Below are 25,707 nucleotides of genomic sequence, written 5' to 3'. Positions count from 1 at the left end.
TGTTTGTTACATCACTAATTTGAAGCACTTGTTGCTTAATAGAGATTGGAACTTTTTTCTTTTCACTTTATTGAACACTTTATGCCTGTTTTATGCATTATATACTTCTGTGATGAATCTGTTTTTCATGCTGGGACGCTGCCTTACTGAGGGTTAATGGATCAGGTCTATTCTTCTTTAGTTTATTGGCTTCTATGCTTACCCTCTTTTATTATCTAAATGTCAGCTCTTTATTGTCCCATCTTCTTCTCAGCTGCTTTCAATATCCATGTAGGGCCCTGAGGGCTAGACTGGGCTGAAACTCTCCCAAGTCTTTGAGAAAGAGGGGGGCAGCATCAGTGCAGGGTGCAGGATAAACTAGACTCTGCTGAGCAACCTGCTTCACATGTGAGGGATGAGTTAGTGCCTTCTGTGAACATCCCTCATGCTCTTTTCTGTGTGCACTAAATTCCTTAAGTTGATAAAGCCTTGTAGACACCTTGGAGTCTCTTCCCCTCAAATATTGGTTCCTAAGGAGAATTTCACATATCACCCTAACCAACTGCCTGCCTCACTCCTGTGTATTAGAAAAAACACACAAGAAATTTGTATCTCGTACACTTTGTATTCGTTTTTTATTGCCGTAACAGATTACTACAAGTTTTGTGGCTCAGAAAAACAACCATTTATTATCTCACACTTCTGTGGGTTAGAAGTCCCACACAGACTTCACCAGGCTAAAATCAAGGCATCATCAAGGCTGTGTCCTTAACTAGGGCTCTAGAAAGGAATCTGCTGCCAAGTTCATTGAAGTTAGCAGAGTCTAATTCCTTGCAGTTATAGGGCTGGGATTCCATTTCTTTGCAGACTGTCAGCTGCGGGCCCCCCATGTTCCACAGGCCTCTCTTCAGTCCTTGCCTGTGGCTTCCTCCAACTCAGAACCAGCAGCCCACCAAATGCTTCTTATGCTTGGAATCTCTCTGATTTCCTTTCTGCTGCATCTCCTTCCTGCCTCCTCAATTTTTTTGCTTTTAACAATTTATGTGATTAGAGTGGGCTCACTTGAACGATCTGAGATAATCTCCCATGTTAAGTTCTGTAACTTTAATTAGACCTGCAACGTCCCTTTTGCTATGTTAAGCAACATATTCATAGATTTCTGGGATTCGTGTATGGACATCTTTGGGGTATCATTATTTAGCCTAACACTTGCTCAGTTTGAAGCTTCTATGTAATTTCCATTTGGGGTTTCTCAAGCTGCCTAGACTTTCAAGAAACTTTTTTTCTGGCTTTCTACCTGTCAAGCTCCAATCAGACTCTATCTTAAAACCATTACCTACTTCCTATAGGGTCTTCATTTACCTTATTTCCCTATGTTCCTATGAGCAGCACCACTGTCTCCCAGTGACATGTCAGTACCACTGCTACACAAGTTAAATGTTAGCAAGTACCCATCCTCTCCCTATGCCTTCCCCAACCACCAAGCCAACACTCTTGATGTTTATTTTTAATAGAGAGGCTAGGAAAAACAAAACATCTTGAATTCGCCTAAATTGCTATTATTTTCATACATACAAAAGTCACATTACAGCCTATGGCTTTCTGCAGGACATTATTACAAATACCAACCCGTATTTTTCTAGTACTCCCTAATATAACAGGAAAAGAGGCAATAAATCAGAAGTCTAAGAGTTCTGGAATTTTTCTTCCAGGCTGTGTGTATGCAGAAAAAATATGAAATCTCTCAAGAAATGTACTCCAGTTAGCCAGGGCAAGTGATAATTTGATAAAGAGTGGTGAGACCTAATGGTCCAATCTATGCAAACTGCCAAACTAATGTAAAAATTGTTCATAGGGTTTTGTGAGGTTTATGAAGTATAAATCATCTGGGCTCTACGTAGTTCTTTATGCGCATCTCACATTGTGTGTGTGTGTAAGAGAGAGAGACTTTGAGTGATGATCTGTTGATGGAGTGAAGTAAGCTAATGACAGATGAGTAACCACTTAGATGACCTCCCCACAATCATTTCCACCTCCTCTTTTCATGTCCTTGAGTGTGGACCAGACTGAATGACTAGCTACTAATGAATTGAATACAGCACACCTGGTGGAAATTGCCGTGGTTAGGTGACAAAAAGACTGCAGCTTCTGCCTCAGGTATTTTCTCTTCTCTCTAGGAGTGCTCTCTCTGTCCCTTTGGATGGTTCTCTGTGGAGGAAGCCAACTGCCATTTCATGAAGTTTCCCTGTGGACAGGTCAATGTGAGGGAATCTGGAAACAGATCTACCCTCAATGTAACTTTGAGATGACTCTGGGTCTGGCCAAGCACTTCACTGCAACCTCATAAGAGGCCTTCAAAGAGCTATCTAAGTCATGTCCATACCCCTGACCCACAGATATGTAAAATAATAAACATTTGTTGTTTCAAGCTGCTGTTTATCATTTTTTACACAGTGATTGATAATATATGTTACTAATTATATATATATATATGCAACACATATACTCATAGCACAATTCAATCTTCAAAACCCACAATTTATGAATAGTTCCTAATAGTCTTTGTATCCGAAGCATTTTATTTAAAGCAGTGTGAATAAAAGAAAAAATGATTATTTTAGTAAAAAAGATAAGACATATTCAGAATGAAGTAATTTCCATAGTAAAGTAGTGTGTACTTGATTTAATCATATTAGACAGGCACATCATTATTTTGTTTTATGAAGTACAGGATCTGTAAGAAGTTTCTTAGAGTCTCCTACCAACACATGCACAAACATTATTTAGTAAAGTTGAATATTAGCCATAACACCTTTCTAAACCAGCTGTATGTCTTTGCCTAGATGATTTAATGCTACTACAGTCATTAAATCTAGTCATTTGTTCTTGTATTGGCACTATATTTGCTGATTTCTTCTGGATGAGGCTTCAAAACATCCTAGAAGTTATAAGGACTATGACATCAAGTATTATGTAAAGCAATGAGGAATTAAAAAATGACCAACATGGAGAAACCCCATCTCTACTAAACATACAAAAAAGAAATAGCCAGGTGTGGTGGCACATACCTGTAATCCCAGTAACTCGGGAGGCTGAGGCAGGAGAATTGCTTGAACCTGGGAGACAGAGATTGCAGTGAGCCAAGATGGTGCCATTGCATTCCAGCCTTGGCAACAAGAGCAAAACTCCTTCTCAAAAAAAAAGAAGAAAAAAAAGAAGCCAGATGAGGAATCATGACACACGATTAAAATGTTTTTACTACAGTTTCTTTGGAGTTGAAATAGAGCCTACAAATTGATAGGAAGTATATGGAGTCTCATAGACAAATAGATTGAAATCATAAAAAAGGCCACAGAAATACAAATTTGAAATGTGAAAAATGTTAAAACCTAACTAGTAATCAAAGAAATGCAAATTAACCAGTAATCAAGTTTGTAATGGTAAAGAATAAAATTGAATATTGATGAAGCTGTAGTAACATGAACACAGTAACTGAATTATTATTTGGGAGGAGGAAATAAGGTGTGTGTGGATTATTGATTTCTTGTAATGTATGTGAAATGCATTAATATGTATTTGTGGATTGTTAGAGTAATATTGACCCAGAAACCTTTTTGCTACAGTCACCATTTTAGTCTCAGTGATAACTTTTGACTTTGTCCAAGAAAAATGTCTTATTTTGAAATTCAAATTTCCAGTTCAATAGAAGTAAAAATTCTTTAGCCACTAATTTAAGAAGCAGATGGAGGTGGCAGATTACATTTTCCTGTCATCATCCCCAGAAGGCTAGAATCCCTTCATTAACTTTGAATAATGTCTTTCCTATTAAAGCAAATGAAATATTAATGGAGAAAGAACAAAGGAGGCCTGTGCCAGATTTTCTGAAAGAAGATATGCAGGTTGCTATCAGTAAGTAGAAACATGGCCATCTATCCATTTGGGGGCCACTAAAAATTATAAAAGAATGAGATTATGTTAATTGTTGGAAAACAACAGCAACAATAGTAACTATAAAAAGCGGGATAACATTCTCAAGAAAAAATGAAGAAAAAGGGGGAAAGAAGAGAGAGAGAGAAAGAGAGAAATTTCATGTCTTTCAAGATGAAAATATGCAAGTGCTTCATGGAAGAATCAAAGTGGCCACAGAGGTATTTACTGATTTCCTTGCTGGTCAGGCCTTCTCATGAATGAATGAGGTCATGATGAATTCACATTTAACTGATGCCTTTTTTGGATTCCAAAAACAAGGATGTTGTCCATCCAGATAGGGGACACACCCAATAAGAAAGATTTCACTTTTTTAAACATATAGTATACTTAGGAAAAATGAACATCCTAGGACACTGAAGAATGAAAAAATTCAGGATGTATTCTGAGATACACGCATGATAATATATTCTTACAAGTTATTCTAAGCATAAATCACACATACACGTACACACAACTTAACGGTTGAGCAGAACTTATACTCCTAACCTATTGTCCATTTTATGTTGCTGTAACCAAATACCACATAAACCAAAGAAGTTGAAGCTCTAGAGGCTGAGCAGTCCAAGGTCAAGGGGTTTGCAGCTGGTGAGGATTTGGAGTGAAAACTTCTTGAAGGCATAGATAAGCTCATTCATTCTTGCATCCTTAACAGAAATTAACACCTTGCATTATAATACCCTGTGTCCAAACTGTTAATAATTACATAATAGATGATGGAACACTCTACATCATGAAAGTCACTTGTTTTCCCTCAGCTGCAGTTCATTCCTCTATCCAGGCACTTATCACATTATATTATAAATATCCCCTTATTTGTCTCTTTCTTCCCACTGGATTGGAAGCTTATTAAGAACAAAAAGTCTCTCATCTTTGTATTCTTATCACATAGCCCACAGTATCATGCTAATGGCATCCCAGTAAATGTGTAATTAATGAATTAATATTCGGGATCTGTTCTTGAAGATTTCTTTATTTGGCAAGGCTTTGCTTTGCAAATAAATCTTTTTATGTCAACATTCAAATAATTTTACAAAGCTTGTCATTTCATTAATGTTTTTACTATAAAGCACAGTGTTTCAATCTATACAATTTTCAGTAAGTTTGGATCAGGGTCATATGGATGTCAAGGTGTTATGAAAACTCTACACTTTTTTTGTTTTTGTTTTTCTTTTTTTTTTTATTGCATTTTAGGTTTTGGGGTACCTGTGAAGAACATGCAAGATTGTTGCATAGGTACACACATGGCAGTGTGGTTTGCTGCCTTCCATCCCCTCACCTGTATCTGTCCTTTCTCCCCATGCTATCTCTTCCCACCTCCCCACCCCCATCCCTCCCCCATTTCCCCCCAATGAACCCCAGTGTGTAGTGCTCCCATCCCCGTGTCCATGTGTTCTCATTGTTCAACACCCGCCTATGAGTGAGAACATGTGGTGTTTGATTTTCTGCTCTTGTGTCAGTTTGCTGAGAATGATGGTTTCCAGGTTCATCCATGTCCCTACAAAGGACGTGAACTCATTGTTTTTGATGGTTGCGTAATATTCCATGGTGTATATGTACCACATTTTCCCTATCCTTTTTTTTAGAGGCAGGGTCTCACTCTGTTTACCCAGGTTGGAGTGCAGTGATACAATTTTGGCTCACTGCATCCTTGACTTTTTGAGTTCAAGCAATCCTTTTGCTTCAGCCTCCCTAGTAGCTAGGACTACAGGCATGCACCCCCACACTCTGCCGATTTAGTCTATTTCATTTTTTTGTAAAGATGGCATCTCACTATGTTGCTCAGACTGGTCTAGAACTCCTGACTACAAGCAATACTCTAGCCTCAGTATCTCAAAATGCTAGAGTTACAGGTCTGAGCAACCTTGCCTGGCCCTGCACTCTGCAATATGGTAGCAACTAGTCAAATATGGCTGTGTGACTATAGAATTAAATAAATTAAATGAAAAATTCAGTTCCTCAGTCACACATTTCAAGCGCTCAATAGCCACATATAACTAGTGACCCGATTTGGATGGCATAGATTATAGAACATTTTCCTCATAGAACAGGCAGAAGGAAGGAGAGATCTAAAATTGACACTCTATCATCAAAATTGAAAGAGCTAGAGGAGCAAGATCAAAAAAACTCAAAACCTAGCAGAAGACAGGAAATAACTAAGATCAGAGCAGAACTGAAGGAAATAGAGACACAAAAAACTCTTCAAAAAATCAATAAATCCAGGAGCTGGTTTTTTGAAAAGATCAACAAAATAGACAGACCACTAGCCAGATTAATAAAAAAGAAAAGAGAGAATAACCAAATTGATGCAATAAAAAACGATAAAGGGGATATCACCACAGATTCCACAGAAATCCAAACCATCATCAGAGATTATTACAAACAACTCTATGCACATAAACTAGTAAACCTGGAAGAAATGGATAAATTCCTGGACACCTGCAACCTCCCAAGCCTAAATCTGGAAGAAGCCGAAACCCTGAATAGACCAATAACATGGTCTGAAGTCGAGGCAGCAATAAAGAGCCTACCACCCAAAAAAAGCCCAGGTCCAGATGGGTTCACAGCTGAATTCTACCAGACATACAAGGAGGAGCTGATACCATTCCTTCTGAAACTATTCCAGACAATCCAAAAAGAGGGAATCCTTCCCAAATCATTTTACGAGACAAACATCATCCTGATACCAAAACCCGGCAGAGACTCAACAAGAAAAGAAAATTTCAGGCCAATATCCATGACGAACATAGATGCAAAAATCTTCAGTAAAATACTGGCAAACCGATTGCAACAGCATATCAAAAAGCTCATCCACCATGATCAAGCAGGATTCATCCCGGGGATGCAAGGCTGGTTCAACATACGCAAGTCCATAAACGTAATTCACCACATAAACAGAACCAAAGACAAAAACCACATGATTATCTCGATTGATGCACAGAAGGCTTTTGACAAAATTCAACAACACTTTATGCTAAAAACCCTCAATAAACTAGGTATTGACGGAACATATCTCAAAACAATAAAAGCTATTTACGACAAACCAACAGCCAATATCATACTGAATGGGCAAAAACTGGAAGCATTCGCTTTGAAATCTGGCACTAGACAAGGATGCCCTCTCTCACCACTCCTATTCAATATAGTACTGGAAGTTCTAGCCAGAGCAATCAGGCAAGAAAAAGAAATAAAGGGTATCCAAATTGGAAAGGAGGAAATCAAATTGTCTCTATTTGCAGATGACATGATTGTATATCTGGAAGACCCCATCATCTCAGCCCAAAATCTCCTGAAACTGATAAACAACTTCAGCAAAGTCTCAGGATACAAAATCAACGTGCAAAAATCACAAGCATTCCTATACACCAGTAATAGACTTCAAGAGAGCCAAATCAAGAACGAACTGCCATTCACAATTGCTACAAAGAGAATAAAGTACCTAGGAATACAACTAACAAGGAACGTAAAGGACCTCTTCAAGGAGAACTACAAGCCATTGCTCAACGAAATAAGAGAGGATACAAACAGATGGAGAAACATTCCATGTTCATGGTTAGGAAGAATCAACATCGTGAAAATGGCCATACTGCCCAAAGTAATTTACAGATTCAACGCTATTCCCATCAAGCTACCAATGACCTTCTTCACAGAACTGGAGAAAAACACCTTAAACTTCATATGGAACCAAAAGAGAGCCCTCATAGCCAAGTCAATTCTAAGCAAAAAGAACAAAGCAGGAGGCATCACACTACCGGACTTCAAACTATACTACAAGGCTACAGTAATCAAAACAGCATGGTACTGGTACCAAAACAGAGATATCGACCAATGGAACAGAACAGAGGCCTCAGAGGAAATACAACATACCCACAACCATCTGATCTTCGACAAACCTGACAAAAACAAGCAATGGGAAAAGGACTCCCTGTTTAATAAATGGTGTTGGGAAAACTGGCTAGCCATGTGCAGAAAGCAGAAACAGGACCCCTTCCTGACACCTTACACCAAAATTAACTCCAGATGGATTAAAGACTTAAACATCAGACCTAATACCATAAAAACCTTAGAAGAAAATCTAGGCAAAACCATTCAGGACATAGGTGTAGGCAAGGACTTCATGACCAAAACGCCAAAAGCAACAGCAACAAAAGCCAAAATAGACAGATGGGACCTAATCAAACTCCACAGCTTCTGCACGGCAAAAGAAACAGTCAGTAGAGTGAATCGGCAACCAACAGAATGGGAAAAAATTTTTGCAGTCTACCCATCTGACAAGGGGCTGGTATCCAGAATTTACAAAGAACTAAAGCAGATCTACAAGAAAAAAACAAACAAGCCCATTCAAAAATGGGCAAAGGATATGAACACATACTTTACAAAAGAAGACATACAGGAGGTCAACAAACATATGAAAAAAATGCTCATCATCACTGGTCATCAGAGAAATGCAAATCGAAACCACATTGAGATACCATCTCACACCAGTTAGAATGGCGATCATTAAAAAATCGGGAAACAACAGATGCTGGAGAGGATGTGGAGAAATAGGAACACTTTTACACTGTTGGTGAGAATGTAAATTAATTCAACCATTGTGGAAGACAGTGTGGCGATTCCTCAAGGACCTAAAAATAGAAATCCCATTTGACCCAGCAATCCCATTACTGGGTATATATCCAAAGGATTATAAATCATTCTACTACAAGGACACGTGCACACGAATGTTCATTGCAGCACTGTTTACAATAGCAAAGACCTGGAACCAACCCAAATGTCCAACGATGATAGACTGGATAGGGAAAATGTGGTACATATACACCATGGAATATTATGCAGCCATCAAAAACGATGAGTTCACGTCCTTTGTAGGGACATGGATGAACCTGGAAACCATCATTCTCAGCAAACTGACACAAGAGCAGAAAATCAAACACCGTATATTCTTGCTCATAGGCAGGTGTTGAACAATGAGAACACATGGACACAGGGAGGGGAGCACTACACACTGGGGTCCGTTGGGGGGAAATGGGGGAGGGGCGGGAGGGTGGGGAGGTGGGAAGAGATAGCATGGGGAGAAATGACAGATACAGGTGAGGGGACGGAAGACAGCAAAGCACACTGCCATGTGTGTACCTATGCAACAATCTTGCATGTTCATCACATGTACCCCAAAACCTAAAATGCAATAATAAAAAAAAAAAGAACAGGCAGAAGGTTCTATTGGAAAGTACTATCATGGCATAGAACTTGGCAGAAACTCCCAGCTTTTACAGAGTGGACCGTTGAATTCTGAGGCAGGTTTGGGCATTGGTGCTGCCAATTGGCAACAATCCCCAAACAATAAACCTCTTTTGTCAAAAGAGGGCCAGTGAACTTGCACAACTCAGTCCATTGCCCCTACCCTCCTTCAGAGCTCAGATTCAGGAAGCCCCATAGGGGGCAGTGGTGAGGTTTGCAGCATTGAGAGCCTGCCGAAAATGATTTTTACTCTTCCTCGCTGTATGGAAGGTGACATCACTTTTAGTAAATTCCCTTCAGTATTCAGAAAACTGATAGCTAACTCCCAAGGACAAGTCCTCCCACTTATATTCAGTGAGAGCGGGAGCATGATTAATACTGGCCATAAAGAACTCACAAGTGATGTTATTTGTTCTGAATGGACTCCATCTGATGCGTGTTTTTTTGTGACTCAGGTTCTCTGGTGGTGTTCATTCCTGTGTAAATGCCATGCTGTTGTATAAACTATGAGAATTTGGAATTTGGAATTTCATTTACTAACCTTACATCTTAAAACAAACAGTGCAATGTATTTCCTAGATTTTGCTGGACAAATTTTACCTTGTAGGATTGGTTTTGTATTAAGATATTAGGTTGGTGAAAAAGTAATTGCAGTTTTGCCATTAATTTCAATAGAAAAACTGCAATTACTTTTGCAGCAACCTAATATTTAAACACCAAGTTGAGCTCTCTTTCAACCTTTAGAGTCTCATGTTGACTGTTTCAAGATAGAAACTACTAGTCAAAGTGCACCACTTCCCCTCAGTGTTCAAAATCTGCAAAATCCCATGAAGCTTATACACCAGAGGCCAGCACATGTTCCTTTCAGTGGAGTAGTTTAGCAATGATGATCTAGTTCATAGTATTTCCAAATGGCACGTAGATAGGGCCTATCCCTTGCTGAAAATATTTTTATTTAATTAAAGTAGTCAAAAACTATAAAATTCCAGAAGATTTCTGGTAACTTCTAGAGTCCTGCTGTGGTAAGCGAAGCCCCATATGTAAATATAAATGAATCATCCTGTGGTTTGTATTCACGTGTTCCCAAACAAGTTTGTGTTTATTTCGCTTTAACCAACACTACATTTAGATGCTATTATTAAGATAAAGACAGCATGTAATTGGAGAATGGAAATTTTACTGTTGTTGCTAGTCAAATAATACTTTGTTGAAAATTATAATTACTCTATTTCCTTCCTTTTTATGTTTCCAATGGCATGTGTACGTGTGTGTGTGTATGTGTGTGTGTTTATGTGTGTGTGTGTGTGTTTTAACTGGGCTCTCATCCTCATCTTGACTCTCTCCATTCCTCCAGTTCCATGTTCCTCTGGTTTTCTTGGAAATAGTTTAAAATCCATATCCTTTTGGAAGTCTTCTTTGATTTACCAAGTCACACTTTCATCAAATCCCAATTAATTTACCGAAATTAATTAATTTCACAAATTAATTTCTGGGAACAAGTGAAAGGACATTTACTGAGTTTGGTACATATATCTGTTTCTGTATTTGTTTCCACACAAATATATCTACTACAAGACTTATAGGGCATGATTGAATTATAATCACATAATATTAAAAATACATAAAGACCTAACCATTCCAATCATAAGCAAATCCCTCAAATAGGACATAAACCACAAAAGCAACAAGACATGTGTAGGGAAAAGTGCTTCTTAAAATCATTTTAATACGAAGTACAGTATCTTTCTGATTTCAATATAAGTTTAAGAATTCTTATCTCAGTTGGATGAAGGAAAGAACTAAATTATAAAGATTATCAGGGAAAAGGCTAAGAAAAAGAAAAGAATGAATTTGCATACATATTCATGAACTTCTACACATTTGTCTTCTTTTAACAATGGAGCAAAGAAAATACCATCTGAACAACTGTTGCTTTTTAAAAAGCAGATTGTGAATAGTCAACCACCCATTTGAATCAATTACTATAATACACGGCAAGTAACAGAGAGCCCCAAAAGTGTGTGAGGAGTATTTATTTCTTTTGATTTTTTTATCTCATGAGCATGAGTGCTTACTTTATTTATAACCTTCTGATTGGATTTGTGTTATCAAGAAAGATGTTCAACTAGGTTGAAGAAAGTAGTCAGGAGTCTGCCCCCCTGGTCTTTCTTAGAGCGAAATTACTCAGAAATATTTCCAGAGTTCTCTCCCTTGGGCTCATAGTGGCAGAGAGGGAAGAAACAATTTAGAAGCTGGCAATATCAGAATGAGAGTAACAGCACCCCAGTTCAATCACAAATACTCCAAAAACTAAGAATGCCCTCATGACGATGAGAACCTATTTGCTTCCTATAATAAAATGCCCCAAATCCCAGTGCGTCTCTGCCATTGTTACTTGTGATAAGCTGTAGCCCACGAAACCAGTTTAGCCCCCTGATCAAAAGCATGTCTACAGACCAATAATATTCTCCTTCAGTGAATGGTCCTATGAGTTCTTCTAATGTACCTGAACTTTCAGACATATTATTTCCATTTTTTCATTGTCTGAAATCTTCTGTCAGTGTAGTAAATGTGCCTTAGCTGCTAAATAGTTTACCCCACTTAGAAAAATAACTAAGGGCATGGAACTCCCTCTTCTTCAATAAATTGTGATACCTGTGAGTACTCTTTTCACCTTCTAATCATGATACAAAAAAAAATCCACATTCTAGACTTAAATCTTACATCAACTGCTTCTGTCCTTCAGAAAATTATTTAATCTTTCTGAGTCTCTCTAATTTCTGATCTTTGAAATGAGAGTAGTGATTTAAATTCCTTCCAGCTGTACATACAATTATTTTCTACTTGTATTTGATTTGTATGACTAAATAGCATCTTAGTCTGTTCTGAATGTAAACTCCCCAAAAGAAGTAATAATTCCCAACCTAAATTATATAATATTACAGCACCTAAACTGGTGTCAGGCCACCTATGAAAGTCCAGAGCACATATAATGATGGTTCTCAAAGACACTGGTTTCAGGATTGAACTCTTGGTTGCACTGCCCCTTTGTGTCTGCTTAGAGCCAATGTGTTGAAGTGAGGTAGTAGCCAATGGGTCAAACAAAAACTATTGGAATAATTGTGTAATATTTTAGTCTTGAGTCAGGAACTTGCCCTGTGACCTATCAAATAAATATTAGGTCTGAAAAAATACAGAATTCTGATTTATCTTGTGTCAATTCAATTAGGTACACTGCTGAGCACATATAATAGTTAGGATTATTGTTCAGTAAAAGTTCATTCTGTCTTTCCTTCCCACTCTGCTTAGAGCATATCTGCCTGCACCACTGATATTAGACTTGGCCGTGAGACCTGCATTAGCCAGTGGAATGTTAGGAGACACAATGTTAGCAGAGCCCTCCCATGTTTGCATGTCTTGGCTTGACTTTTAGACTTTAGTGACCCAACACGAGTAGAACATGTCCCAGACAGCTACTTATTTCAGACTATAAAGGAAAACAGAAGAAAACATAAGGTGACAGAACTATATCCAACCCACATCCTGGAAAAAAGCATCCAATCTTCAGCCTGAAGCGGAGCCATGCAGCTGAATTAACTTTAGAACAGCCAAACCCCCACTGGTCCACAGATCCTGGGGCATAAGAAAGAACACAATTTCTGTAAGCCACTTGTTTTTAGAGTGGTTTTTTATGTAGCATTATTGTGGCAATAGCTGATCAACAAAACATGGATCTGACACAAAAATATATATTGGATTATTTCCAGTACAATAATTATCCATCTCAGCCTTTAGTACAACTTGTTAAGAACCTAGGTTTCCCAAAGTCCTGGATAGAACCAAGGTGTTTTAACCCAGAAAGAGACCAAGACCAAATAGAAGAAGCCAACAACAATACACTACATATTCTATGATTTCATGTACGAAATATTCTGGAAGAGGCAAAATTCCAGGGACAGATAGCAGATCAACGGTTGCTGGGGTTGGAGGATGGAAAGGCTTAACAACAAAGAGACCACACAAAAAACTTTGGGCAGTGATAGAAACTGTTCCGTATCACAAGTATGGTGATAGATACATGGCTCTACACATTTGTCAAACTCCATAGAACTGTATTCCACAAAGAGAATTTCATAGTATACAAATTAGCAGTTAAAAATAAGTCAAAAAATCAACAAATTGAAAAGTATTAGCCTAGCTGACCTTTAAATCCCACTTCTAGACCTAAATATTAATGAGATATATACCCTATTTTATTTTATATCTTTTGTAAGCTGGTACTTTTGCTACGAGGGACAAGCATTACCTAAACCTACTTTGTATTCTTTTTATGGCCATAATGAAATATCTTCCAAAATATATTTGCAATGCACGGCAAATTTTATTATACTTTTACCTTCGTAAAGAGCAAGCCATTGGATATTTGCTAGTCCATTGTTCTCTTAGGATAGTATTTGCAGTGGGTGCATGTAGATTTCAGTTAACCATAACCACGATGCTGGTATAGAACAAAGAATCTATGTATGCTCAGTGTGTCTTAAGAGCCCCAGTGTCTTTCCAAGAGGGATTGCCTCTTTTGAGATAAAACTAAAGAGAAAAACTATTTCTTTTCTTACAAAAAGTTTTTAGATGTGACATGAGAGCAAAGGCAAAGGTTTCCCTTACTCTTTGGATCCTCCTCTACATGCCTCCAAGAGGTCACGATAATTCATGCCTCCTGGTATTTGCACCCTGGTTTACTCCCTTTTTATTTGTTTACCAGGGTGAGTCTCTGTAACCAATAGCATTCAGGAGAAGTGATGATATGTCATTTCCAAAATCATTTTATAGACATGTTGTATCTTCCCATTTAGATGAGCATCTTCTTGCCCTTGGATCACCCACTCTTGGGGGGAAGCTGTGTTATGAGCAGTTCTATGATCAGACCATGTAGCCAGAAACAGAAACCTCCTGCCAAGAACTGCATGAGCCATCTTGGAAGTGACCCTCCCCAGTCATGTCTTCAGATGATACTGCAACCCTGCAGGCAATCTTAACTGATACTTCTTGAGAAATCTTGAGCCAGTATCACATAACTAAACTGCCACTGACTCAGAAAAACTTCAATATGGTAAGTTTTTTTTTGGGGGGGGGCGGGAGGGTTAATTTTTTAGGTAACAATAGATAACAAATACAATAATATGCCCTCATATTAAAAACCAAACAAAAACTTTTGGATTGTTGGCCCTGCCATGTTTTCTCTTCAGTTAGTTCTACTGAGGATCCATGCCACTTGGCTAATTTAAGTTATAGTTTTGTTTGCTTGATCAATTTGAGCTCCTCGTTATTATTGAAGATATAGATATTTTATTTTTTTAACTGCTCTTGGTTCTGCTTTGATGGAAGGTTTTGATTCCATTTGTTCATCTGCTTTTATTTTTTTTCTTCATTCTTGCCATACTTTACACATTTACTTTACCATCTGTAGCAGATTATAGATGACCACAAATTCTTTGAAACTTCTCCCATCTCGATGTGGTATCTATTCACACTGCTCTTGAATCTGGGTCTGATTATGACTGCTTTGATCAACAGAATGTGGAACTGACACTATGCCAGTTCTGGGCCTGCCCCCATATTCTCTTGAGCCCTTAACAATCATGCAAGAGGCCCAATTACTTTTCCAGAGAGACTATATAGAGAGGCATTGAAACTATATGGAAAAGGGGGTATCCAGTTGAACCCAGTCTTCCAGTCATGCCTACCAAAATGCTGGGTATCACTGAGTCTGACGTTGACCTTCCTAACCAGTTTAGCCTCAGATGAATACCAAGTAACTCCTGTTAATGCCATGTGGAACAAAGGAATTGCCAACTAAACCCTGCCCAAATTCATAACCCTAGAATTTGTGAGATGTAATATATTGTTGTTGCTTAAGCCACTAGGTTTTATAATATACAGATATGTGTATAATTATTACATATAATTATGTATTTCACAAAAATATGTAATCAGAATATTATCTATCAATTTATATATCTTTTAGTGTGTGTTCTTGTTTTTACATAAATTTCAATGCCTTCTAAATTTTACTATTTTCATTTTTTATTACTTTTTAATGTTTATTGCTTATCTTTATGCTCTCAATATTTTTTCATTGATTTAAGCATCATTTCTTTTTATTTAAAATCAGTTTTCTTCCTATTAGAAAATGTATGCTCTCTTTTAAGCATTATTTATTTTTAGTCTTTAAAAAAGTTAATTTCACCCACTGGTTAAAATTAGAGACCTGAGTGGTATTTGAAGGAAAAAGAAAATGTTGCTATTTTTATGTATATACTTTTATAAAGTTTAAAAGTTTATAATAGAAATGCATTTGTGAAGTGTTTTATGCTAGAAATATAGAAAACAAATGATCAAAAAACAATGTCTATTCTTAATTTTTTAAAGTTTTAATTTCTGAATTTATATTTAGCTTTATTACCAATTTATGATTCTCCCCTTCTTGGCAACTTACAACACTTAAATTTTTCTTTTGATCAGAATATATTTCAAACTCAATCCAATAGAAACTATAATTTTGTATATTCTGAATCAACATGGGAGATTTTGTATTAAAAGTTAAAATAAAGTCAGTAGATAAGAAAAAATGTCAATACAATATATCCAACATATATTTTATCACAATTAAAGTTGGGTCATCCAGAACATCTAAATGTTCTAATTTCTATGACACTGAGCACTAGAGAGCCCAGACATTTTGACACAAAATTTCTGCTGCTGAAAAAAGTAAATACAGAAACTGAAGACTTCCTGAAATTTTCATACTTCAAGACAATTGGAAAAAAACCTGTCTAATCAGATCAAAGAAGTAATCAAAACCAAAACCCTATCGATGTGAGGCAACAATATGCAGTCAGACATTTGGCTAAGATATCAGATATGAGGAGAAAAGAATGAGAGTACTAAAGCATACAACCAAGTAATGTATTTTTAAAGTAAAAATAGCACACACATGAAAACACAAAACTGGCTAAGACTTGTGCTAAGTCTATGCTAGTGCTTACGTCTCAATGGCTTTTAATTTTGTGGACATATGTGCTTGGCTTCTATTAATAGGAAATATCCCACACCTGATGTCAGATAGATGGATGGATAGATAGATACTTCCTTTCAATTTACAGAATTACTACACATCTATGTATGTAATCTATGCTGTTAATTCTCAATATTCATGGAATTATGTTAACAAAAGTACCATGAGCACTGAATTAGCAATACTGAAACATTCTTCCTAAAGAAAAGACAGGAAGAGGTTCCTGTTAGCCTCTGGTCACATTTTTATCAACAAATCAAAGCAGAAATAAATGAATTTGAAGTGAACAACACAATACAAAAAATTAATGAAACCAAAAGTTGGTTTCTTGAAAAGTTTAACAAAATTGGCAAACCATTAACCACACTAAGAAAAAAAAGGAAAAACTCAAATAAATAAAATCAGAGATGAAAAGGAGATATTACAATTGATACCACAGAAATTCAAAGGATCATTAGTGGCTTCTATGAGCAACTATATCCCAATAAATTGGAAAATCTAGAAGACATGGATAATTTTCTAGACACAATTTACTGAGATTGAACCATGAAGAAATTCAAAACCTGAACTGATCAATAACAAGCAATGCAATTCAAGTTGAAACTAAAAAGTCTTCCAGCAAATATAAACCTTGGACCCAGACTTCATTGTAAATTCTACCTATCAAACATTTAAAGAAGAACCAATACCAATCCTACCCAAATTATTCTAAAAAATAGATGAGAAAGGAACACTTTCAAACTCATTCTATTATGCCAGTATTACCCTAATAACAAAACCAAAGACACATCAAAAAAGAAAACTATAGGCCACTATCTCTGATCAATATTGATACAAAACTATTGAACAAAATACTAGCAAACTGAATTCATCAATACATTAGAAGGATCATTTATCATGACCAAGTGGGATTTATCCCTGGAATTTAAGGATGACTCAACATATATTAATCAATCAGTGTAATACATCGCATCAACAGAATGAAGAACAAAAACTCTATGACCATTTTAATTGATGTTAATAAAATTCGACATCCTTTCATGATAAAACCTTTCAAAAGCATTTTATAAAATTCAATGTCCTTTCATAATAAAACCCCTCAAAACCTGGGTATAGAAGTAACATATCTCAACAAAATAAAAGCCATGTACAGGAGATCCATAGCTGGTATCATACTGAATAGTGAAAAACTGAAAGCCTTTCCTCTAGTCTCTGGAATAAGACAAGGATACCTATTTTCACCACTGTTATTCAACAAAGTACTAGAAGTCTTAGCTTTCAAAGATACTGCAGTGGACAAAGACTTTTTGAGTAACACCCCATAGGAACAGGCAACCAAAGCAAAAAATTGACAAATGGGATTAAATCAAGTTAAAAATCTTCTTCACAGCAAAGGAAACAATTTTTAAAAGTGAGAGACAATGTAAAGAATGAGGTAAAATATTTTAAACTATTCATCTAACAAGAGATTGATAACCAGATTATATAGGGAGCTCAAATAACTCTATAGAAAAAAATAAAGTAATCCAATTTAAAAATATACAAAATATCTTAATAGAATTGTCTCAAAAGAAGACATACAAATGGCAAACAGGTACATGAAAAGGTGCTCAATATTATTATTCATCGGAGAAATGCAAATCAAAAACTACCAGGTATCATTTCACCTCAGTTCAAATGGGTTTTTTCAAAAAGACAGGCAATAACAAATGTTGGTTAGAATGTGGAGAAAAGGGAATCCTTTTACACTGTTGGTGAGAATGTAAATTATTACTATGAAGAACACTGTTAGTACCACTAAGAAGAACAATTTATAAATTTCTCAAAAAACTAAAAATAGAGCTACCATATGATCCAGTAATCCCATTTCTTAAAATATTCTCAAAAGAAAGAAAATCAGTATATCAAAGATATATCTGCACTCCCATATTTTTAGCAGCACTATTCTCAATAGCCAAGATTTGGAAGCAACCTAGAAGCCTATAAAACCCACGAAAGGATAAAAAAGATGTAGTACATATACATGACGGAGTACTATTCAGCCATAAAAAAGAATGAGATCCTGTCATTTGCAACACCCTGGATGGAACGGGAGGTCAATATGTTAAGTAAAATAAGCCAGGCAGACAGACAAACACTGCATGCTCTCACCTACCTTTAGGAGCTAAAAATGAAAACAACTGGACTCAAGAAAGTAGAGAGTAGAAGGATGGTTCCCAGATGCTGGGAAGAGTAGTAGGGGTTGGAGGTAGGGAGGAAGTGGGGAATACATTCAAAAAGATTGTTAGAAAGAATGAATAAGACCTAGTATTTGCTAGAACAATGTGATGACTGTAGTATGAAATAATTTAATTGTATATACTAAAATAATTAAAAGTGTAATTGGATTGTTTGCAACACAAAGGATAAATGCTTAAGGTGATGGATACCCCCATTTACCATGATGAGCTTACCACATATTGCATGCCTGTATCAAAACATCACATGTAACTCATGAGCTAGTTCATCCCAGCTCCATCCAGGGTGTTGCAAGTGACAGGATCTAAATATGTACACTTATTCTGTACCCACAAAAATTAAAAATAAAAATAAAGAAAGAAAAAGCCAGAGAGCGAACTAGTTCTCTTTCTATAAGTGAGCATACAAAGAAAGAAGTCACAGCCTGCAACCTATAAGAGGATGCTCACAAGACCCAGACCATGCTGGCACCTTGATCTCAGACTCCAGCCTCCAGAACTGTGAGAAATAAATTTCTGTTGTTTTTAAGCTGCCCAGTCATAATAGTCAGAACTACAGTATGTATATACACCTATACATCCTCCATGTAAATTTCAGAATTACGAAGTAGGAAAATTCACACATAGTAAATGATGATGTTAAGGGTTATTTGGCTGTCTTCTGAATACTCAGTATTCGTTCTAAATAGGAAACCGGATAATACTCTGAAGGTGATTTGATTAGGAAGAAATTGGAGAATACTACTTATATTATTTGATGGTTTAATAGTATTAGGCCAAAGGAGGCAAGTCCTGAGTGTGCAATGGAATATTAGGTAATGGGTAAATTAATACAAATGAAGATGTTTCGGGTAAAGTTAGCCAAGTACTCCTTTGGAATGACAGCCTGGATTTTCAATTGGTACATGGAGGGCAATTATTTTTGTAGCAAAATCTCAGGGAAAATAGGCTTGTTTCCAGATGGCACCCACATATACAGTTTTAAAAGAGAAATTGTTTCTTTTGATTCCTCTTTCCAACTTTTATTTTTTATTCAGTATGTATATGTGCAGGTTTGTTACATGGGCAAATTTTGTGTCATGGGGCTTTGGTATACAGATGATTTAATCACCCAGATAATGAGCATAAATACCATAGGTAGTTTTTCAATCCCCAGCCTCCTCCCACACTCCACCCTCAAGTAAGCCTTAGTGTCTACTCTTCCCTTCTTTGCTCCCGTCTGTATTTAGTGTTTAGCTCCCATTTATAAGTGAGAACATGTGGTATTTGTTTCTTTGGTCCTGCATTAATTTACTTATGATAATGGCCCCCAGGTCCATCCACATGCTATAAATGACATGATTTCATTCTTTTGTTGGCTGCATAGTATTCCATGGTGTATATATACCACATTTTCATTTCCATTACACCATTGGTGATCCTTTAAGTAGATTCCATGTCTTAGCTATTGTGAATAGTGCTGCAATGAGCATATGCATGCATATATCTTTCTGGTAGAATGATTTATATTCCTCTGGGTACATACCTATTAATGGGATTGCTGGGTTGAATGGCAGTTCTCAATTTTTTTGAGAAATCTTCAAACTGTTTTCCACAATGGCTCAACTAATTTACATTTCCACCAGCAGTGTGTAAGTATTCCCTCTTCTCTGTAACTTTGCTAGTATCTGTTACGTTTTGACCTTTTAATAATATTCATTCTGACTGGCATGAGATGGTATCTTATCATAGTTTTGATTTACATTTCTCTAATGATTAGTGATGTTGACTATTTTTTCACATGCTTTTTGTTCACTTGTATGTCTTCTAAGTTGTGTCTGTTCACATCCTTTGCCCATTTATTTAATGGAGTTGGGTTTTTTTTTTTTGCTTGTTGATTTAAGTTTCTTATAGATTCTGGATATTAGACCTTTGTTGGATGGATAGTTTGCAAATATTTCCTTATATTCCATAGATTGTCTGTTGATTCTGCTGATAGTTTCTTTTGCTGTGCAGAAGATATTTAGTTTAATTAGGTACCATTTGTCAATTTTTGTTTTTATTTCAATTGCTTTTGGTGTCATCATGAAATCTTTGCCAGAGCCTATGTCCAGAATGGTATTTCCTACATTTTCTTTTAGGGGTTTTTACAGATTTAGATTTTACATTTAAGTCTTTGGTTGATTTTTCTACACAGTGAAAGGAAGGGGTTCAGTTTCATCCTTTGCATATGACTAGTTAGTAATCCCAGCACCATTTATTGAATAAGAAATCCTTTCCACCATTGCTTATTTTTGTTGACTTAGTCAACAATCAGATGGTTGTGGGTGTATGGCTTTATTTCTGGATTCTTTAACCTGTTTTATTGGTCTATGTGTCTGTTTTTGTACCAGTACCACGCTTCTTTGGATATGGTAGCTTTGTAGTACAGTTTGAAGTTGGGTGATGTGATGCTTCTGGCTTTGTACTTTTAGCTAGAAAAATTGTTTCTTACTGAAGGTCCATAAATAAAAATAACAAAAATCCTATCGTACTGACCCAAGAGAGAAAATATTGCAACTAACCTGGAGGAAGTGAGGCTGAGTTTGAGTATTATTGAGTAGAGAATCAGGTGGAAAGGTGCTGGATTCAGGTAATGATGAATTCCCATTTCCTTTAGAGTTCTACTTGGTGACAGTCAGGGACCACCAGGAGTGAATCCCAATTACTTCCTCATTCTTTTCACCTAACCCTACTAGTATTATCTTGAAAACGTATCTCTTTTCTTTTTTTCTTTTTTTTTTTTTTTTTTTTTTTTTTTTTGAGATGGAGTTTCACTCTTGTTACCCAGGCTGGAATGCAATGGCGCGATCTCAGCTCACTGCAACCTCCGCCTCCTGGGTTCAGGCAATTCTCCTGCCTCAGCCTCCTGAGTAGCTGGGATTACAGGCATGCGCCACCATGCCCAGCTAATGTTTTGTATTTTTAAACGTATCTCAATAAATGTGCATCTTCTTCTACTCCTTTATCTTGGCGCTTCAACAAAGAAACCATTCTTTATTCTTGAATGATCTAAGCCTTTTTCCATTATTCTCTCTACTTGAAAAAATTTTCCTCTATCCCTTCAATGAATGGCTGATGTCCCTCCCTCAGGCCTCAGCTTAAATGTCGATACTCAACACAGTCTTCCTTATTCAGTCTGTCTGATCCTAGGTGGGCTTGCTAGGTCCTCAACTGCTTATTTCCTTCCCATAGTAGTACAATGTGTAGTGATCTTGCTTATTCACTTGTTCGCATGAACATTATTATCTAGCTCTTTCCTCTGGTATGTAGATACCATAAACATTAGAAACACACCACCTTGTTTACTGCTAAATCCCCAAAGCCTGGGAAAAGGCTTGCCTCAAATTAGTCACACACAGTGTGTTGAATAAATAAACATAAGGCCTACCTAAGTCCTTAAGTGGACTTTCTTAATAATCTTACGAAATAAAGGCAAATTAGTGAAATTATAACTTATAATTGCAATGCAAGATTACAATCCACTGGTTGAACTTCATGGCTTTTCAAATGGAGGCCAGAAATGTTCAGTATGTAACCCTAACAATGCTGGTGAATTTGAAAAGTAGGCTGTTGAATGTCAGCTCTCCAAATATCACTAACACCACCTGTTAAGACACTTAGTTTATTGCTTATTGTTATAATACAGAACATTGTCTCTAACTCCACAAAGCTTCAGCAGTGTCTTGAAGGGAAAATGGCAAGAACAGAATTTATTAAGAATTGGAAATTTTGTGTAAGATGAAGGAAAAGTGAAAGGGAGGACTCGATTAGAATTGCTAAGAATTGACCAACTTTCCTGGACTGCCAGAAATTGCAAGATAAATATTTTGTCACAGAGGATTCAAAGATCTTTCCAGTAATGTAGACAGTAAGGTTTAGTTGTTTTGCTTTATTTTGTTTTGTTTTGGAGAGCATGAGAACTTAGGTAGCTTTGGTTCTCAACGTCCAAGCAGTGTAGGGTAGATGATTTTGGTTTCAGGGTGAAGATTGGATCACAGTAACACTTTCCCAATCCCATGCTCCCACAACTAAACCAAGCCAAGAGTTTAGAGAATAAATGGATTATCTTTCCCTAGTCCTTCAAAAGGTACATTTTAAAAACATGTTTCTAGGAAGAAGCTTACATATTTAATCTGATGAAGTAGGATGATTTTAAATGGGAAAAAATATGAACTCCATTGTAATAACTTTGCTGCTCATGAGGCACCCCTGAGGATAGCTATACTTGCTAAGAGATTGATAAGAATCCCATCAATACATATTAATCTTTCAGTCTATTTAGAAAAATAAGCATATATTCACTTAAAAATGGTTCTTTGGTTTTGTTAGGTATAGTAGTAAAACATAAAACTTCCAATGCCATTTAATATGTGGATAAATAATCTATTTAATATGATATGTGCATTTTAGTGCCTAATGGGGGGGGATCACATAATTTGTATTGCATAATCTATGCAGTAGAGAGTGCCTTTTGATTCAATTGCTCAATTCAATTGCTCAATGAAATTCAATTGCTCACTTAAATAACATGCTTAATTGCTTTTCTCTCCCTTAAAAAGAACTTTATTGGACTGAATACGCCAGAATTTCAATCAGATATTTTGAAGTTGCTTGTAGTCAGAAATCAAGATATTCAATATTCCATGTCAAAAAAAGTCTCACAAGTTTTTACAAGCATCCATAAATTTTCTCAGAGTAGAATTATTTAGGTTTAACCACATGACCTAGACATTTCTGAAAACAAAAATGGCCAAATATTGCAGTTTATGTGGCATACCTTAATACAGTTTGAGAGCTGGATGAGGTCTTGAAAGATATTTGGTGCAAACACGCTTCTATTGGAAGCTAAAGCTTATAAACAGGTTCCAAGAGTCAGTCAGCTCGTGGTCAGACTTAGGACTGAGAATCCAACCTTCTGACGTTTGCCCACTGCATTCTGCTCAGGGTTCATGCCTTGACTTCCTGACAAGTTTTAAAAGTAACATCTTTTAAAAATAATTGTTGCATTTTGGATAATCCAGGCTACTGATTCATTCAATATGTTTAGTTTGGAAATGGTTTGATTTTTGCTTCAGTCCTTCGTTAGCGGAATATTATTTCACAATAAAGTGAGATTGTTCTGCCATTCTAGCTTGGTTCAAAAGCCTCTTGAAAAACATATTTTGGAACAGCTAATCTTTTTAGCAGACTCATTGTCCTTTGACTATGATCCAGTGTGCTTAGGTACATATGAAGGAGTTTCTGTTAATTGGCTAATGACGGACACACAAGACTCAAAACTCATTCACTACTCTAATTTCAGTATCGATGTCTGTAGAGCATTCAGTTCCCAGGGCATTAAAACAATGGCAGATCAAACTCTAACAACTTGATACTTTTATAATGATTTCTTTTATAAAGTTTTTTTAAGCAGGTTGGAAATCATTGCCTAATTAACCATAGGGCCCCTTTAAAAGAGTCAACGGAAGTGTAGTTTTGCCTATTTAAATTTTTTCTAGGTTCTGGGATTGAGTCATAAGACAGCATCAGATGCTCATGGAAGCATTCTCCACACTATCCCTGTGTCTCCATGGCTTCATAAGAGATGGAAGATTGTAATTGCTTCAAAAGGAAATAAATTTAGTAGCCTCTCATGCTGTTTGACTGCGTGTTTATAATGGTGTCTTGTGGGGGCAAATTTTTGCTAGAAGAAAAATAGATTTAGAAAAAAACTCTAAATAATAAAATGAGAAATAAACAATAGATAATAAAATAGATTTTTTTCTATTAGCAAAAACATGTGTTATGTAAAATGTGGAAAAATGAAGACCTCAGGGTAGGAATGTAATTTAGAACAACAACTTTAGAAAATAATATAAGAAGATCTTGAAAATTACACAGATCCATTCCATATGGCCCAGTAATTTCATTTATAGACATACAGTGTAGAAACATTTTCTATCTGTGTAGAAGGAGAGTGTTGTATAAATTATCAGTGTTGTATAAATTTATATTTTATTGGTGTTGTATACCTTTATCTTGGTGTTATATAAATTTATAGTTTACTAAGTTTTCCAGAGTTTGAGCACCTTCTTACTTCTGGTGGACAAGGGAAGGTCGTAAAAGTTCTGTCTTCTGTAAATTGCCTTTAAGTTTTCTGTGTCTATTTTTAGTTGGGCTGGTTATTTTTGTCTTATGATTCAGGAAGCATTTGTTTCTTAAGTCTAACTTATTGAATTATGTTTATATACACTAAAATATATCTATTTTAAGTGTAGAGTTGAATTAGTTTTAATGAACATACTCCTGGTTAACAAATACCGTGGACCAGATATAAAATATTTTCCTTATGGCAAAAGTTCCTTATGTCTATTGGCAACCAATCATACTTCTCCCCTCCTACCCTTGAGTCCCTGGAAACCATTGATCATTTTAATTCTCTGGAAATTATCATTTTCTCCTGGGCCCTCACAATCTTCCAACAGACATTTTGCCACTATTTTTTCATGATGGGCAAATTCTCTCAAGGCAAGAGCTGGACCAACCTCTCTGGGTTCTCTTTTCTTAGATTTTGCATCAATCTTAAATCCCCTCACTAGTTGGCTTCCTGCTAGGTTTGGCTAATTGGAGGCTAAAACTTTCCTCAGATGACACCTTCTTTATGGCTCGAATTCTCACTGGGCTCCAGTAACATTTTTCAATACTTAGATAGTTTATAACTCTTTCGTATTCTTCATTTTTTTTTTTTTTTTGCATGGCCTCAAAATCAATGAGAAGAGCCTAAGAACTTTTCACTTTTGTTTTGAGTATGCTTTATAGTCACATGCATGTCTGCAGTGTTTTAGAATCCCAGGAATATCTTAGGGCTTTTCTAAAACTCCTACAGAATTTTTGTTAACCTGACTTTTCTTTTTAGCTTCATAGTTTGTCTACTGTTTGCCTCAACGGTTATTCATGGCTTCAGTAGACATGAAGTTAAGCAACTGCCTGTGATTGTTTTTGACAAACACCCTCAGAGAAGAGGTGTTTTGCACTGGTAGCTCTGACTGAGGCCAAATAAAGACAGCCTTGCAAGTGCGGTCTTAAGTAAACCATCAAACAGGACAAAAAATGGCAATACTCTGGCCAGGGTCTTTGAAGAAGCTCCAAACCCTTTCTACTGCCAGTTGCAGCCAGGCTGCTGGTTTTCAC

Source organism: Saimiri boliviensis, chromosome 1 (assembly GCF_048565385.1).
Source record: "Saimiri boliviensis isolate mSaiBol1 chromosome 1, mSaiBol1.pri, whole genome shotgun sequence".
NCBI classification, from domain to species: domain Eukaryota; kingdom Metazoa; phylum Chordata; class Mammalia; order Primates; family Cebidae; genus Saimiri; species Saimiri boliviensis.
Note: the sequence above shows the minus strand (reverse complement) of the source record.